Raw genomic sequence first — 15,428 nt, forward strand, 5'->3', positions numbered from 1 at the left:
TCCGTGCCCCTGCCCTAATGCTGTGCTCACCCAGCAACCTCCTGGTTAGACATTTGGTTTCCCAAGTACTCAGCCTAGATAATGAAGATTCGAGCACTTTGAAGGTGGCCACACATATGGTACCTAAATGGATTGGCCTTGTTAGTTTACTGACTACACAGGATAAGTTTAATTATTTTGACTCTTATTTCCCTCCGAGTCTTCTTACTCCTGGAGCAAATGAAAAAAATCAAGTTTCTGCGACTGAAAAGCTCAGAAACAGAAAGACTGCCCTCCTGTGAACCCCAACAGCTCAGATTGTCTCTTCTTGTAATTCTGAGTAGTTTATCAACAGTGGTTTTCTCACAGTCTGCAGACACAGCAGGAAGCCTTCTAATGAAGTACCTCACACTCCTGCCAAGTTTATCCACAGGAATTTCCTCAGAGGAGATGTTGCTATCAGAAGCAAAACCTCTGAAGTACCGGTGAAGAGCCTTGAGTAAGAGAAAAGGTAGTAAAGGAAAGCCAGAGAAAGGAGGGCCCTTCAAGATGGTTAGGGAGCCTGGAAGACAAGGAAGCAGGCCTCACATCTCCCCAGCCATTTCCTCCCTCAGCATGTCACCTGTCTTTCCTTCAGCTTATCTCCTCCTTCTCTTTCAAAATTGGATTAGAACTACCTCGGAGCTCAGCAGAGCACATCTAACGACAAGGCTATGAGTGGGAGGGAAGCTTCTATTACGATACCTCTGGGGGTGACAACGAAGGGCCAACCTGGGCATAGACAAGAGGGGACTGCCCTTCCAACTGCTACTTCCACTTAGAGCTCCTTGGCAGGGGAGTACAGCAATTCTCAAGGATGCTCTACGAATGAGTTTCAGAGGAAACAATCTGACTGCGCAGTTACAATACAGCTAAGGAACCATCCTTCACAAAGTACCCATTAAGGAGGAATTGGCTAGCTCCAATTTTCACTTCCACTGTAAATATTTATAAAGGACCAGCTTCAGAAACAAGTCTTTATTTAGATTATTCCTCATTCCTTTATTTTGTTTGCAAAGTACGTGTATAACAGAATGCTATACAAACTAGTAAAGGCTCAAAGAGAAAAATAAGAGTACAACAATAAAACAGCTAAAAGAAAGTTGCACACAGACCTACATATGAGGACAGACTTGAATAATTGCTAAATTCTCAGATAATTCATCATTTTCATGCTTGATTTAAGGGTATAACACACTGCTTCACACGTACATAAAAATGGTGATGGTAAATATTTTCTTATTTTGCCACCTGGACTGCAAATCGGCATAGAATGGAAACTTTTAATTTTGTTTTGTGAATTATTTAAAAAGTGATCTGCACAGTATTTTCCCATACGTATTATAAGCGTGTAAATGTCTGAGGTAAATCCACAGAGAATTAAAATACTGAAATAATGTTATGGTACATTTTAAAATGAAAGTTCCCTTTGCTCAAAAATAATAACAGAAAAGGTATCTAATTCTTTGTTTCAAACAGGTTTTAATGGGCAGATTTCCTTTATTCTTAATTAATTTATGAACGTTTTTCTAATATAAATTTGATTTTCATATCTGAACATTAGAAACAATATCAATTTGAAATTACAAATAAACTTTTAAATTTCTTGATAGCCTTCTGGGGTTTCCTGGGATTAATTATTTACAAATCTGATAAAAAAAAATAAATGGGGCTCCCCTGGTGGCACAGTGGTTGAGAGTCCGCCTGCCGATGCAGGGGACATGAGTTCGTGCCCCGGTCCGGGAAGATCCCACATGCCGTGGAGCGGCTGGGCCCGTGAGCCATGGCCGCTGAGCCTGCACGTCCGGAGCCTGTGCTCTGCAATGGGAGAGGCCACAACAGGCAGAGGCCCGCATACCGCAAAAAAAAAGAAAAAAAAAAGAAAAAAAAATGATGCCTCCTGCTTTACTTGATTGCTTAGCTAAATAAAGACAATAAAAATGATCTCAAATAAGCTTCAGTAACTGAAAACAGCTGATATAACGGAATATATTTCCTGTCACCTTTATTTTGTTTGCAACGTATATATATAAAATAGAAATCAATACTGACATTATTGTAATAAGATTAGAGCAAAGAGCAAAATAAGACTAAAACAATAAAACAGCTAAAAGAAAGCTGCACAGACATATATGAGGACAGACCTGAATAACTGCTGAATTCTCAGTTCATCATTTTCATGCTTGATTTAAGGGGATAACACACTGCTTCACACATGTATAAAAATGGTGATTATAAATATTTTCATATTTTATTAAAAAGGTGACAGTTTCTGTTCAGAGAAAACTGACTAGGAGATCCCCCTAACCCCAACTCATTGAACAGGAACGCATGGTTCAGACGACTGCTGACATGGTGTGACGATGGCCCAGCTGTCAGTGAATATAGTTCCCTGGGAATGTGCTGCCTTAAAAAAGGGAATCTACATCAGTTGTGAAAAAAAAAACCTAGTGACTAGGATCATTGTCTACTAGTCCAGGCGGCAGGGAAGATCTGCTGAACTGAGCATGTCAATGTACTGCTTCTGCTGATCGTAGTCTAGTGGAGTCCAACTGAAATAATGTCCATCTTGTGCAATATTACGAGAGAGGGTTCTGGCTTACAGTGATTTTCTGTGAGGGGGCCCACTCATTAGAAGGAATGATGACACCCCCCCAAGACCTACTGTATTAAAAAATAAGTGAAGGGCTTCCCTGGTGGTGCAGTGGTTGAGAGTCCACCTGCCGATGCAGGGGACACGGGTTCGTGCCCTGGTCTGGGAAGATCCCACATGCCGCGGAGTGGCTGGGCCCGTGAGCCATGGCCACTGAGCCTGCGCGTCCGGAGCCTGTGCTCCGCAATGGGAGAGGCCACAGCAGTGAGAGGCCCGTGTACCGCAAAAAAAAAAAAAAAAAGTGAAAAAGATGAAGAAAAACTGAAACACCAAATTCTGGCTGCCAAATTATTTACTCCCTGACCTACATCTAGTGATATGGACAACATATCATGCGAATTATCTACTACCTTTCTGTGACTTTATATCAGGCTCCACTCATCAAATTCACATTTCCAGATTGTCCTGTTAAAGATAAATGTCAGAATCTCTGTCTTTTCTGTTTCACCCTTTTACCTCCTCTTCTGCTCATGCTCATCTCTGCAATTTGACACTCTGCAAATGTGCATTGTTAATTCTTTCTTCCTTCCACAGCCATTCATTTATTCACTGAGTATTTAATGATAGCTTCTAAAGAGAGGTAAGTTGTTCCTCTTCTGTTCATTATTCTGTGTTGAGTGCCTGGAACAGTACTTGATACTATCAAATAGTAGTTACTGAATGAATGAATGAACTGTCAGGCACCATACTGATTGCTGGCTTGTGGCTGCACATTCCCATTAATCAGACTCTTTAATCCACCGGGATTCTACTATCTTCTTGATTATCTTACTACTGTTTTGAACATCCATGTCCCTGCACAGTGTTTGATGTTATTCAATCTTCCAGTTCCTATCTTTCCAGTGTTTTCAGGTGGGGACTACCCCATCAGCCCTGGGGCCCACAAAATGTCATCCATTGCATCAATAGCTGGAACACTGCACCGATGTTCCAGACAAAGGTCGAAGGACAGAGAGGGCAAGATTAATAATATACATACATAATACTTTACAAAGTGAAGTAACTTCTAATAGGCTCTAAGTTGTATAGACACAACTTTGTTCTTATTTGTAAAAACTAACGGGCAATACCATCATGCAAGTAAAGTCAAATGTGCCTTAGAACACCAGGACCGCTTGGGGGGGAAAAAAGAAAGAAGAGCTCATAGCAAGTAGGGGAACAAGATCAGGATGTGTGATGTTAAGAATATAATTAAGAGGAAAAAAATGTTGGCAATGAACTTTAATATTGTTATCCACAATTATTTTTCCAATTAATGTATAAAAGATATAAGTATAATGATTTTTCATTTGAAAACAAGTGAAAGAAGTACATATTTTAAACACAAACTCATTAAAAATTACTTGGTACCAGTATAAACTAAAAGATAGTATTAGTCTCATTTGTTGAAAAAAAAAAGACAAATTGAGTGACCCTCCTAAAGCTAGAAAGGAAACCAATTATTAGTTTCCCGTCTCTATTTATATTGCAAATCAAGTGAGAAGGATTCGTGGATAAAGAAAATGTGTTATGTAAATGTATATGTGTGTGTGTGTGTGTATACTTATCTATAGGTATCTATGTGTGTACACACACAGTGGAATATTGTTCAGCCTTAACAAAAAGAAGGAAATCTTGCCATTTCTGACAACATGGATGAACCTGGAGGACACAATGCTAAGTAAAATAAGCCAGACACAGCGAGACACATATGGCATGATCTCACTTCTATGTGGAATCTAAAATAGTCTAACTCATAAAAGCAAAGAGTAGAATGGTGATTACCATGGGCTAAGGGCAGGGGGAAATGGGGAGATATTGGTTGAAGGGTACAAAGGTTCTGTTATACAGGATCAGTAAATTCTGGAGATCTAATATACAGCATGGCTACTTTAGTTAATAATATACTATATTATATAATGGAAATCTGCTAACAAGAGTTGATCTTAGCAACACACACACACCAAACTTACTGTGTGAAGTGATGGGCATGTGGTAATAACTTCACAATGTACATGTATATCAAAACATCACTTATATACATTAAATACACACAATTTTTATTTGTCAAGTATACTTCAAAAGCAGTAGGAGAAAAATATGCTCCAACAACAGCAACTATCCCTAATAGTAAAGTGGAAGCCATATTCTGAGAAATCCAGCAAGAATTGAGTGGTCTCCTATAAATTCAAAATGTCTTTGGAGTTTTATATCCCACAATTTCAAAAACAGTTTGGATCAAATTCCTTAATATATCCATATTTTTCCTGCACTTTTTTGGGAACATGACGGAAAACAAGATCAAACTAATTTAGGCAAAAAGGGGATCTTCATTAAAATACAGGAAGAGCAAGATACTTACATCACGTTAAGTGCCCCCGGCTTCCCTGCTACACATGAAGGAGGCAGTCTTTCATGTCCCAGTATTGTTGAAAAGAAAAGGCTCTGACTCACCTGGCTTAGGTCAGATACACACCAGATCAACCACCTGGAGCTAAGGAGGCAGAAATACGGTGTAGTATTTGAAACACATGGCTTCTATAAAGGAATAAGCCTTTCCCCATTCAAGGAAGAAACGCTAAGGAGCTCAAACGGCAAGAGCAATTCTACCACACTTTTCACAAATATGAAATGTAATTATTTATTTACTGTGGGTTAAAATTTGTGTTTTAGGAAGACATTTTGCCCTTTCTCTGCATTATTTTATCTCCTTATGTACTACTCTCTATTCTGGAGAAGGCTCAGCGGTGGCAGTCTTAATGGGGTTCTAGGGTCCCACCATGTGGCCGTAGAAGCTATCACTTACACGAGTCTTAATTTAGATATGATTGTTCATGCGTGTTAGCACAACCGTAATACAGTAGAGCATAGAGAAGACTGGCATGGGCATGTGGGAGAATACTTTTTTTTTTTTTTTGCGGTACGCGGGCCTCTCGCTGTTGTGGCCTCTCCCGTTGCGGAGCACAGGCTCCGGACGCGCAGGCTCAGCGGCCGTGGCTCACGGGCCCAGCCGCTCCGCGGCATGTGGGATCTGCCCGGACCGGGGCACGAACCCGTGTCCCCTGCATCGGCAGGCAGACTCTCAACCACTGCGCCACCAGGGAAGCCCCGAGAATACTTTTTGAGTGCACTGTTAAACTGGTGAGAATGAGGTGGAGGTACGGTGCTGCTCGTGGAAAGCCAAGTGCTGGGGTCCTCTGAGGAACAGGTTGGGGCGTTTAGATTTTACTCCCTCAGCAACAGAGATAAGTTAGAAATTTTAAAGCTGGAGAGAGTTACATTCATATTTGTGTTTTAGTAAGTAACTCTCAAAGGAATGTGAAAGGTCAACCAAAGGAGCCAGAAACCAGAGGCAGAACAGTCACTGAATTAGTCTATTATAAATATTCCAGACAGGAGGACACTGAAAAGGAGGCATCAATAGAAACTGTGGTTAAGTGGGGTTGAGTAAGAGAGAACGGTCAAAGGTAAGGGAGACTGACTGCGAGCTCCTGGGAAGAACCATCACACTAAGAGAATGGATCATTTGTAGATACTTTGTGGTCACCTGAAATTAATGTGATACAAATGCAAAGTCTCCCTGCCTTGTTTTGATACATTGTAACAACACTTGAAACAATCCAATGGTTTAAAACTTTCCGAAGGAATTCTAAAACGCACTCAAAATAACCTGTAGAATTCAGATGGAAAGATACGGAAAAACTGAATCAGAGGTCTAAGGGTAACGTGTGATGGTACCATGTGCTGTTTCTTTCAATAACTTTTCGGCTCGTTCTTAAGCGAAGACAAAAATAAATAAAAATAAGAATACACGTTCGAAGACCCACTAGCAGCATCAAGATCAGGAGGCTGAGTTACTTTTCCTTCTCTGTGGACTCTAGGGTCCGCCCCGTTCAGTAATCACCGCCACACCCACCACATACCTATGGCACAGTTTTCTGCCTCAACAGGCGCCAACCTGCCTACTTACAAGTCACTGGACTTCGCTGAAACTCTGTTAAGAATTGTTCTACTGATTTGACTTCCTGGGGTAACCAAGACTGGTTCCACAGCTGCCCCAAATTAAGATTTCTTTTGGCCCTGGCTTGGAACATTGCATCAAGATGTGATTAAGTAGGTCAGCACACACTTGTTCAGGGAATGATTCTGCCTATACTTTTACCTAAAGTCAAAATCATCAGGAAAAACACTTTCTTTAAACTTTAGAAATTTTCCTTTGTGTAAATGCAGTAAAAAAAATATTCCACTAGCCCTATCATAGATTGGAATTAACACTTCTGACAACTTTTAAAAAGTGGATGGTGCCTATATATATTGTTCATTTTTATCCCTACCAGAGGTGACTATTTTGACCTTTGCATGTACTTTACAAATCTGGGATTCATGACCTTTCATTCACCAATTCACTAGATATTCACAGATCACTGAAAATGTGTCAGGCACTATACTAGATATTACGGTAAAATATAAGATGATAATGAATATATTAATTTTAAATGTTACTATTCTAAGAATTTTACATTTATTTACTTATTAAATTTTCTCAAAATATTATGAAATCTGGAAACTTTTAACAACTCCATTTTAGAGATGAAAATATAGAAGCGCAGAGAGATTAAATCATTTGCTTACAGATACACAGCTAAAAAAGCGTTGAAGCTAAGATCTGGAGCCAGGTTATCTGTTCCTAGAGCCATTCTACGGTAAAAGATGAATAATACTGAATTACACTGGAGCATTAGAGATAAATGTCTCAAGAGTAAAAAGGAAGCGAAGATCACCTTGAACATTGGGAAATCCAAAAAGCCATCAGAGGGGGCAACGTTTGCAAAGTATTGGGACTAGTTTACACCTTTGAGCTGGCTGGTCCACTCCCATACATGTGGCTGGCACTACTGCATCAGGGTAAGCTCTTGGCATCTCGGCTAAGGGTTCCAGCCCCAAGCCTTGAACTACTCCTTCAATCCCCTTGCACTTTCCTGACTGGTTTCACGTCTCCCGTCCCCTTGGCTCCCTGTCTCTCTCCTAGTATACTGACAGAGGGCTCCCATTCATCACACTGAATTATTGCTGAATATTTCTCCTTCCTTAACAATTTTGACTTTCAGTTGAGTATGACTCCCACTGGCCCTTGGGCAAGCTTTGCCTCCAGCCACTCGGGCTCTTTGATGCAGTGAAGCACCAATGTCATCTCCCGGCAGCTTCTAGGTTGGGCCCTTCTTCCTCCCAGTGAATCCCTAAAACGTGAAACTAGACATAAAGGCCTCTTAATTTTTCACTTTGTTTCTAATTTTGACAAAGACACTTTAAGTGCAAACCCAAACTTCTAAAATAAGGACAAGTACAAAGTCATAAAATTTACAGTTTCTCTAAAGAACAATATTTCTTACGGTTCATTGTACAACATTTGTTCAAACCAGACGTGGATCAATAGTGTTTTATTGGTCCTTTTCATGCTAAACCTTTGTTAATTGTACACTAAATTTTGTTACTTTGCTACACTTCACCGCACAGACCCTCTGACACGCTGGGGAGATTCAGGGCGCAAAGTTTGGGGTTAAGATGTCTAACTGTGGAGGGAAGCGAGGTACAAAAAGGATGTGGGATAATTCATCACTCTCCTTCCACTACTCACTCCGAGGTTTTACATAAAAGATGCCTGGTTTTCTCTGTTCAAGCCACATAGTAATTTAACTGAAAAAACTCGCAATTTCAAATTCTTTATTACCATGCCACTCCCTATTCATTTTCAGCTTTAAAATAAGGGAAAATAAATGCACGAAAATGAGTTCTGAAACAAAAAAATCATTGAGCCTGTTAAGCTTGTGGTTTTGCCTGTAATTGTCTTCCTTCTTTTTCCTTATTCCCCTTGAACTGGCATTTTTCCCTCTAGAGGAGCTGAGGGAGGCTGCTTTTCTATGACTCTATTTTCCTCTCTCAATTTACCAAATCTGACTCTATAAAACAATTTCATGTTTAATGACGAGAATATTGATCCCTAAATTGGCCAGCTCTGAAAACATAATCTATTTCATGTGTCAAAAAAGTATATTTGGTTTAGAAATCTTAGCACAGAAAAGAGAATAGATAATCTTAAAAAAATCAAAAGCAATTTAACACAACTGATATTTACTAAACAGAAAAGCACCAAACAACACATCAATAAGATACCTCCTACCCTGCAGGCATCATTTATACCTAGTATGAATTATAACACCATCACCTTTCAAAAGATACTTATAATTTTCATGCATGAATTCATTTATTCATTCAACAAATTTCTTCCAATAACCAGCTACCAACAAAACACTATTATTAAGTGCAGGGCATACAAAGATGAAAAAGACACAGCCTTCATGTACAAGGAGCTTCTAATCAAGAAAAATAGACAAAGTACTCACTGTTGTGGAGCTGAAGAACTTGTTTTCTGGAGCCAAACTGCTTGTGTTCAACTCGCGGTTTTGTTACTTACCAGCGCTCTGAGCCGCAATTTCCTGAGTAGAGAAAGGGGTGGGGGGGGTAATAAGAGTTCCCATCCCACGTGTTTGTTGTCACGGTTAAATGAGATACGGTTCACGTGTGCTTGGGGAAGTAACTGTCTCACAGTGATTAAGAAATATGATTACTGTGAAAAATTACTACTTCATGATACTAAAATGCTCTCATTTGTACTCATGAAAGTTTGGAAGCCATGGGACATTCAAATAAAGTGGTTCAGAGGAGGGATGATCCCGTTTGTTTGGTGTTAGAAGGATGCTCAGGATGACTTTATGGCATTTATGACAGACAGTAAAGGAAGAATAAAATTATAATTTATAGAGATGAGGCAGGGTGCAGGAAAGGGAGAATATAAATTCAATGTAGAATATTTTTTGAAAAATGTAGAGAGCAGAAGAAGTGTTACCTGCCAGGACCGCAGAATTTGACACCAGAAAAATATGTAATGGGGTTTTCTGTAATCAACGCTGTTATCAATACTATTCTCTTTTATTTTTTTCTCTCTTAAATTCTGGCTTCATGTCCTTGTATCCTGGGGGGAAAAATGGGCTTTTGGATTCTATCAAATCCTGACTAAATTAAGAACAACTACTGCTTCTCCTACTAGTAGTATTCCACACTAGTTGAATTACCTGCTCAGGTGTGAGTAGTGGAGACCCTTGTTCTTTTGCGGTCTCTGCTAAATGTCACGGATGGTCAGTGAGTACTCTCATCTCCACCCAGCCAGAACTGAAACTTCTCCCAATTCTTTGTGAATCTGGGACCTGTCAGTAATAGAGCTTCCTGGTTGGCTTTTCTCTAGCCTGTGGAATCTCAACCTATGTGTACATAGGTTGTACACAATCTCCTCTCCTTCAGGAGGAGATTCATGGAAATGTATATGCAAATTCCTGGAGCTTTTTCTTAATAGCTCCTTTATCTCCAGTTCTTTGTGCTGTAAATTCTAGAAACCTCAGCTTCCTCAGCCTCTGATCCATGTCTTCTCAACTTTTTAAGACCTTAAGACCCTCATGCTCTGCTAGGACTTTTCATTTCTGCACCATGATCTGTAAAGTTCCCCTGGGCATAAATTCTGGATAATCATAGGACTCATCTCACTTGTTTCCCCTCTCTAAGGAGCACAGTCTTTCTCTGATGCCGTCTAATTTTTTAAAACAATTGTTTTATGTATTTGTCCATTTTTTTATTTGATTATGGTGAGAGAATAAGTCTGGTTCTAGCTCACTCCACTGTGACTGAAGCAGAAATTACTCAAATTGGCATCTTATGGATGAAGAAGCATCCCAGGTGGTTCTAATAGAAGGCCAAGATTGGAAACAATCAGATGGGGCATAGTAGTCATCTCCTTCTCTACATATTGGGAAGCTTCTCCACAGCACCCCTGTAGCCTTTGTGGGGGACTATTCCTTATCTTCCCCTGGGGGCCATGCTTATCCCACATCAGCCCCTGAGCATAGCAATTCACTGGCCACAATGATTTGATTCCATCAGACTTATGTTTGACATAAGTTCTTCTGGGAAAGAGCTTTCCTTTTTGCCCTCTGGAGGGGAAACTGGCATGCTCTAGGTTTGAGGAAGGTGTCTTAATGGCATCATTTGTGCCCTGCCTCAAGCTGAGCTTAAAGCCAGATGCACTTGCTACTGTTGTATATTTTGACAATCCAGCTCTCTTTCCCACATACTTGAGGCAGCAGCACTCGTACAAAAAAATCACCTGATCAAACTCAGGCCATTATCCATAAATGGTGAATGACTGATCTTTTTTTTTTTTCTTGCTAACATTGAAATATTCTTTAACGTAAGTATAGTCGGTGAGAGAAGTTAAGAGCCATTTTTTTTTGTAAAAAACAATCATTTTCACTGTATTTTAAATATAGTAGTCCAGAAGCCAAAAAAAGCCTTTCAGAAGTTAAGACTTCATGGAAGAGAAATTAGAAGAAAATATACTTAATGATAACGTGTCAATAAGTATAGGAATTCTAACTCATTTATTCTTTCAAAACATTATTCACTAATTTGTCCACTAAAAATTATTTGTCAGGTGCGTATTATTACCTAAGCACTATTCTAGGTTCTGGTGATATAGCAGTGAATAAAATGGACAAAATCCCTATACTTATGGAGCCTGTAATTTACTAGGGGAACAGGCAAGAGGCAAACAAATAAATATGTATAAGACATAGTCCAGGACATAGACGATATACAGAATGAAAGCCAGCAATGAAAAATAGAATGGTAGCTGGAGGGGACAGTGGGTTAAAAAATGAGTTGGATTATTTTGTTTACTAGATGAGAGAGATAATAGCATGGACTGTGCAGCTGGAACTCTTCCCATCTGGATTGCTTTCATTTTCCCCCAATATCTGCAAGTCCAGTTCTCTTATATGTTCTGCTCAAATGTCACCTTTTCAGTGAGGCCTTCACCTTAGTTAAGACTGTACCCTTCTCCAGCCACCAGCACTCCCTATCTTATCTGTATCTTCTACATTTTCATTATTGCTTCTGTTTATTTTCTGCTTCAGCCCCACAACAATGGAAGATCCACAAGGGCAAGAATGACTTTCTGTTGAGTCCACCGCTAAGGCTCTAACACCTGAAACAGTTCCAGACATACACCTGGTATTTAATAGATATTTCTGGTTGAACCCAAGTGAGCCAGCAGAAGGTTTGACATATGTTTGAGGCACAGAAAGGAAGTTGGTTGGAGTGAACATAATGAAGACTGTAGTGAATAATGAACAATACACAGTCCCTCCCATTAGCACCTACTTTCTAGTAATATGAAATAACTAAACAGACAATCCCAATCCAACGTGCTGAGAGTTATGGGTGCTCTGGTAACACACAGGGGTTCCCTTCTCCGATGTGGACTCAAGGAAGTCTATCCAGGAGGGTTGATACCGGAAGACTTGAATGTAGGGCTATCCAGGCAAAGAAAGGGGAAGAAGCCCTTTCTAGGCAGAGAGAACAGCATGTGCAAAATAACTGATGATAAGGAAGGGTGTGCCACTGCTGGCAACTGTAAATACTTTAGTATAGCTGAAGCCTACAGGGTGTTTGATGACCTCTGAGGACTGGACTTGATGCAGAGGGCAAGGGAGAGTCACTGAAAGGTTTTACACAGCAAGTCACAAGATCATACCTGTGGTGTTGGCGAGAATGATTGGAATGTGGATATTGGCATCAGTTATGTTGGCATTAGGTGATGGGGGACTAAACCTACAGAGTGGCATTAAGGATGGAAAGAAGCAGAGAGGTTTGGGAAGTCTCGTGACAGTCAGTGCATGGCTTTCCCTGGGACAGGAACAAGAATCTGTAGTTCAGGAAAGAAGGAACAAAGAATACTTTACTGCCTTTCTCTGGTCAAATATGTTGTTTGCAAAGTTAAGATTAACTCCTAGAAAAATTCCATAGCTGAACTTTTCTATCTGTTCTCCTTGAAGTACACACAAATTTACACTGCTCCTCAAATTATCACTGTCCATACATGGGGCTTCAAGGATAAAATTGGGGAGGGACTCTAGTTCTGTTGTATCAACCATCGGAAGCACTAGAATGTTAAAGCCTCTTTTGCAGGACCAGCTAAGGTATCAGGTGTTAGTCTAAGAAAAAAAGTTGTCTGGAAGAGCAGAAGACATCTTTATGGACCTTTCTTCTTACTCTTACTGTCTTCTCTAAAGCCCTCATTCCTTTCTTTCCCTTGACTTCACCCAAGAGCATTACGTTTTTCCTTAAGACTGACATAAGAGACATTGTTGTATTCTGTTCAATCTATAGTACTAATTCTGCCACTTTCATCACCCTTTTCTCTTTCTTCTCTTCATGTCTTACTCATATATCTCACACACATGCACATGCACTCATACACAGGCATGTGCATACACACACACACACACACACACACATCCTGTATTTTTACGCTGGAAGCTCCACCATAATACTATGGTCTATCCTTCCTGATTTTTCATCTCCATCATACAACACAAGTTCTACTCTCCAAAAATGTTGGCAGAATGAATGCATGTATGTTAGACATGAAATGAAGAATGGTGTTTCATATTTATAGGAACACATCCTGAAATACCCAGAGCTGGGAAAAAAAAAAAAAGCAGAATAACAGTACCAAGAGGAAGAGAGGAGATGCCACTATTGTACATGTGTCTGCTGGGGGCCTTAACAACAAAAACATATTTTCTCACAGTTCTGGAGGTTGGGAAGCCCAAGATCAAGGTGCCGGATGATTTGGTTCCTGGCAAGGACTCTCTTCCTAGCTTGAAGTCAGCTGCTTCCTCACTGTGCCCTCACATGGTAGAGAGAGAGAACTTTGGTGTCTCTTCCTTTTTTTTTTTTTTTTTTAATAAGGGCACCACCCCTATTGGATTAGTGCTCTAACCTCATGACCTCATTTAATCTTTATTACCTCCTCACAGGTCCTATCTTTAAATATAGTCACAATGGGGGTTAGAGCTTCAACATGTGAGTTTTAGAGGGACACGATTCACTCCATAGCAATATGCATGCTTACTGAATCTTTGACAATGTTCACATACCCAGTGCTTTCATGTTACTATGTCACCAAGATTTTTCATATCATTACCACCTTCTAAAATATCATGCATTAGAAATGGGGGCAGTGCTCCGGAGACTAGTGGTTTGCTGCACTGAGAGTCTGCATAATGACCTAGAAACAGACTTAGTGTTAAAGCCAAAGACGTACATTTGAATTCTAGCTTTGACATTCCCACTTTTGGATAAATTATTTACATTCTCTCACTCCCACTTTAGGACAAGTTATTTACATTCTCTGAGACTCAGTTTTCTCACCTATAAGTTGGAGATAATACATCCTACTCTGTTGTTGTAATGCCTAAATAAGTATAACACAGAAAAATTTTTGAGCCATGAAAATTGGGCAACAAGCCTTTCAACTTCATTCAATCTAGTTACTTGCCTCAGTGGCAACCATCAAGGTTGTACATCTTATCGGTAGGGTTCATAATAATTGGCATTTATTCTGTGCCAGACATTGTTATCAGTAACTTTACACACATAAGTAATAATACATGTGGTATTATCTAAATTAATACTCACAAAAATTCCCATGAAGTAGTTATTATTATTACCCTCAGGAAATAAAGACAGCTTCTACTGACATGTAAGAGGAACCTAGTGGTTATTCATTCAGCCTACTCAGAAGCAGAAAAAAGCTAGAAAATGTAAGGCAAGAGGTCCCTAAACTTTGAGAAGCTACTTTTGATTTCTCTGAGGTCTTGGGACCACAGAGGAGGGTAGCTTTCCTCCAGCAACTGCCCCTACATCCAAAAGGGGTCATTGCTGCTGTAACTAATTTCCACACATTTAGTGGCTTAGAATAACATAAATTTATTCTCTTACAGTTTTACAAATTTATTCCCTCTTTAGGGAAGAATCCATTTCCTTGATTTTTCTGGCCCCAAGAGGCTTCCTGTGTTCATTGGTTTATAGCCCCACATTACTCCAAAATGCTTTCATCATCACATCTCCTTCTCTGACTCTGCTCTTGCCTCTGTCCTTCCTTTATAAGCACTCTTGTGACTATATTGACCTGACCTGGATAATCCAGGAAAATCTTTATATCTCAAGATCTTTGTTTTAATGAAATCTGCAAAGTCCCTTTTGCTAGTTATGTAACACATTCAAAGATACTGGGGTTTAGGACACGGAATTCCTTGGGAGGCCACTATTCTGCCCACCACAGATGATTACAGGTACCATCCCACAACAGCTTATAGACCAGTGGGTAGACACTCAACCTAAACCAGGCCAAGCAGCTTTGTCCTCCAAAAATTTGGTAGTTGGTTATTAAGATGCTGAGATTACCCCATAGGATCAGACACTGGAACTTCTTATAGAAACAGGGCCATCATCACCACAGTAAACCAAAACCAAGTACCACCTGAAACTGGAGAGATGAGTTAGGGGCAGAGACTATGAGGAAACAAAGAATCCCAGCCTGCAGGGAGGAGAATGAACAAATTCACAGAGGGAAGCAGAGTTTTAGGATGTCTTTCATTAACAACCTCTTTATTGTTTATTAAATCTAGCTTTAAAATTCCTGCTCCTTGCTACTAGACCAGTGTTAATTAGAGCCATGCTTGAGCAGGGTGGAGGTTGTTACCTGAAAGGTCTTCCACCAATGCTAAAACTCCATCAAATTGTGGAGAGCAGTTGTTGTAGGCATCACAGAGGGTGAGTGGCTTGGAGGCTCCCAGGAACACTGAAAAGATAAAGCATCTTAGAG

The 15,428-nt window shown here is 40.0% G+C and overlaps 1 protein-coding gene across 10 annotated transcripts in view; it reads right to left on the bottom strand.

Moving 5' to 3' along the window:
• LINGO2 (leucine rich repeat and Ig domain containing 2) overlaps window positions 1-15,428 on the bottom strand; it is a 1,190,714-nt gene that overhangs the window by 200,735 nt on the left and 974,551 nt on the right. The window contains exon 1 of one of the 10 annotated variants that reach the window (XM_030830349.2): window positions 15,306-15,375. The exons of 8 other annotated variants lie outside the window; for them this stretch is intronic. The gene's annotated coding sequence lies outside the window, so the exon portion shown is untranslated. Of the gene's footprint in view, window positions 1-9,051; window positions 9,109-15,305; window positions 15,376-15,428 lie in introns of those variants that run through there. One more of the 10 variants, XM_060301025.1, reaches the window with a different exon arrangement.

The sequence above is a fragment of the Globicephala melas genome, chromosome 6 (genome assembly GCF_963455315.2).
Source record: "Globicephala melas chromosome 6, mGloMel1.2, whole genome shotgun sequence".
Lineage (NCBI taxonomy): Eukaryota > Metazoa > Chordata > Mammalia > Artiodactyla > Delphinidae > Globicephala > Globicephala melas.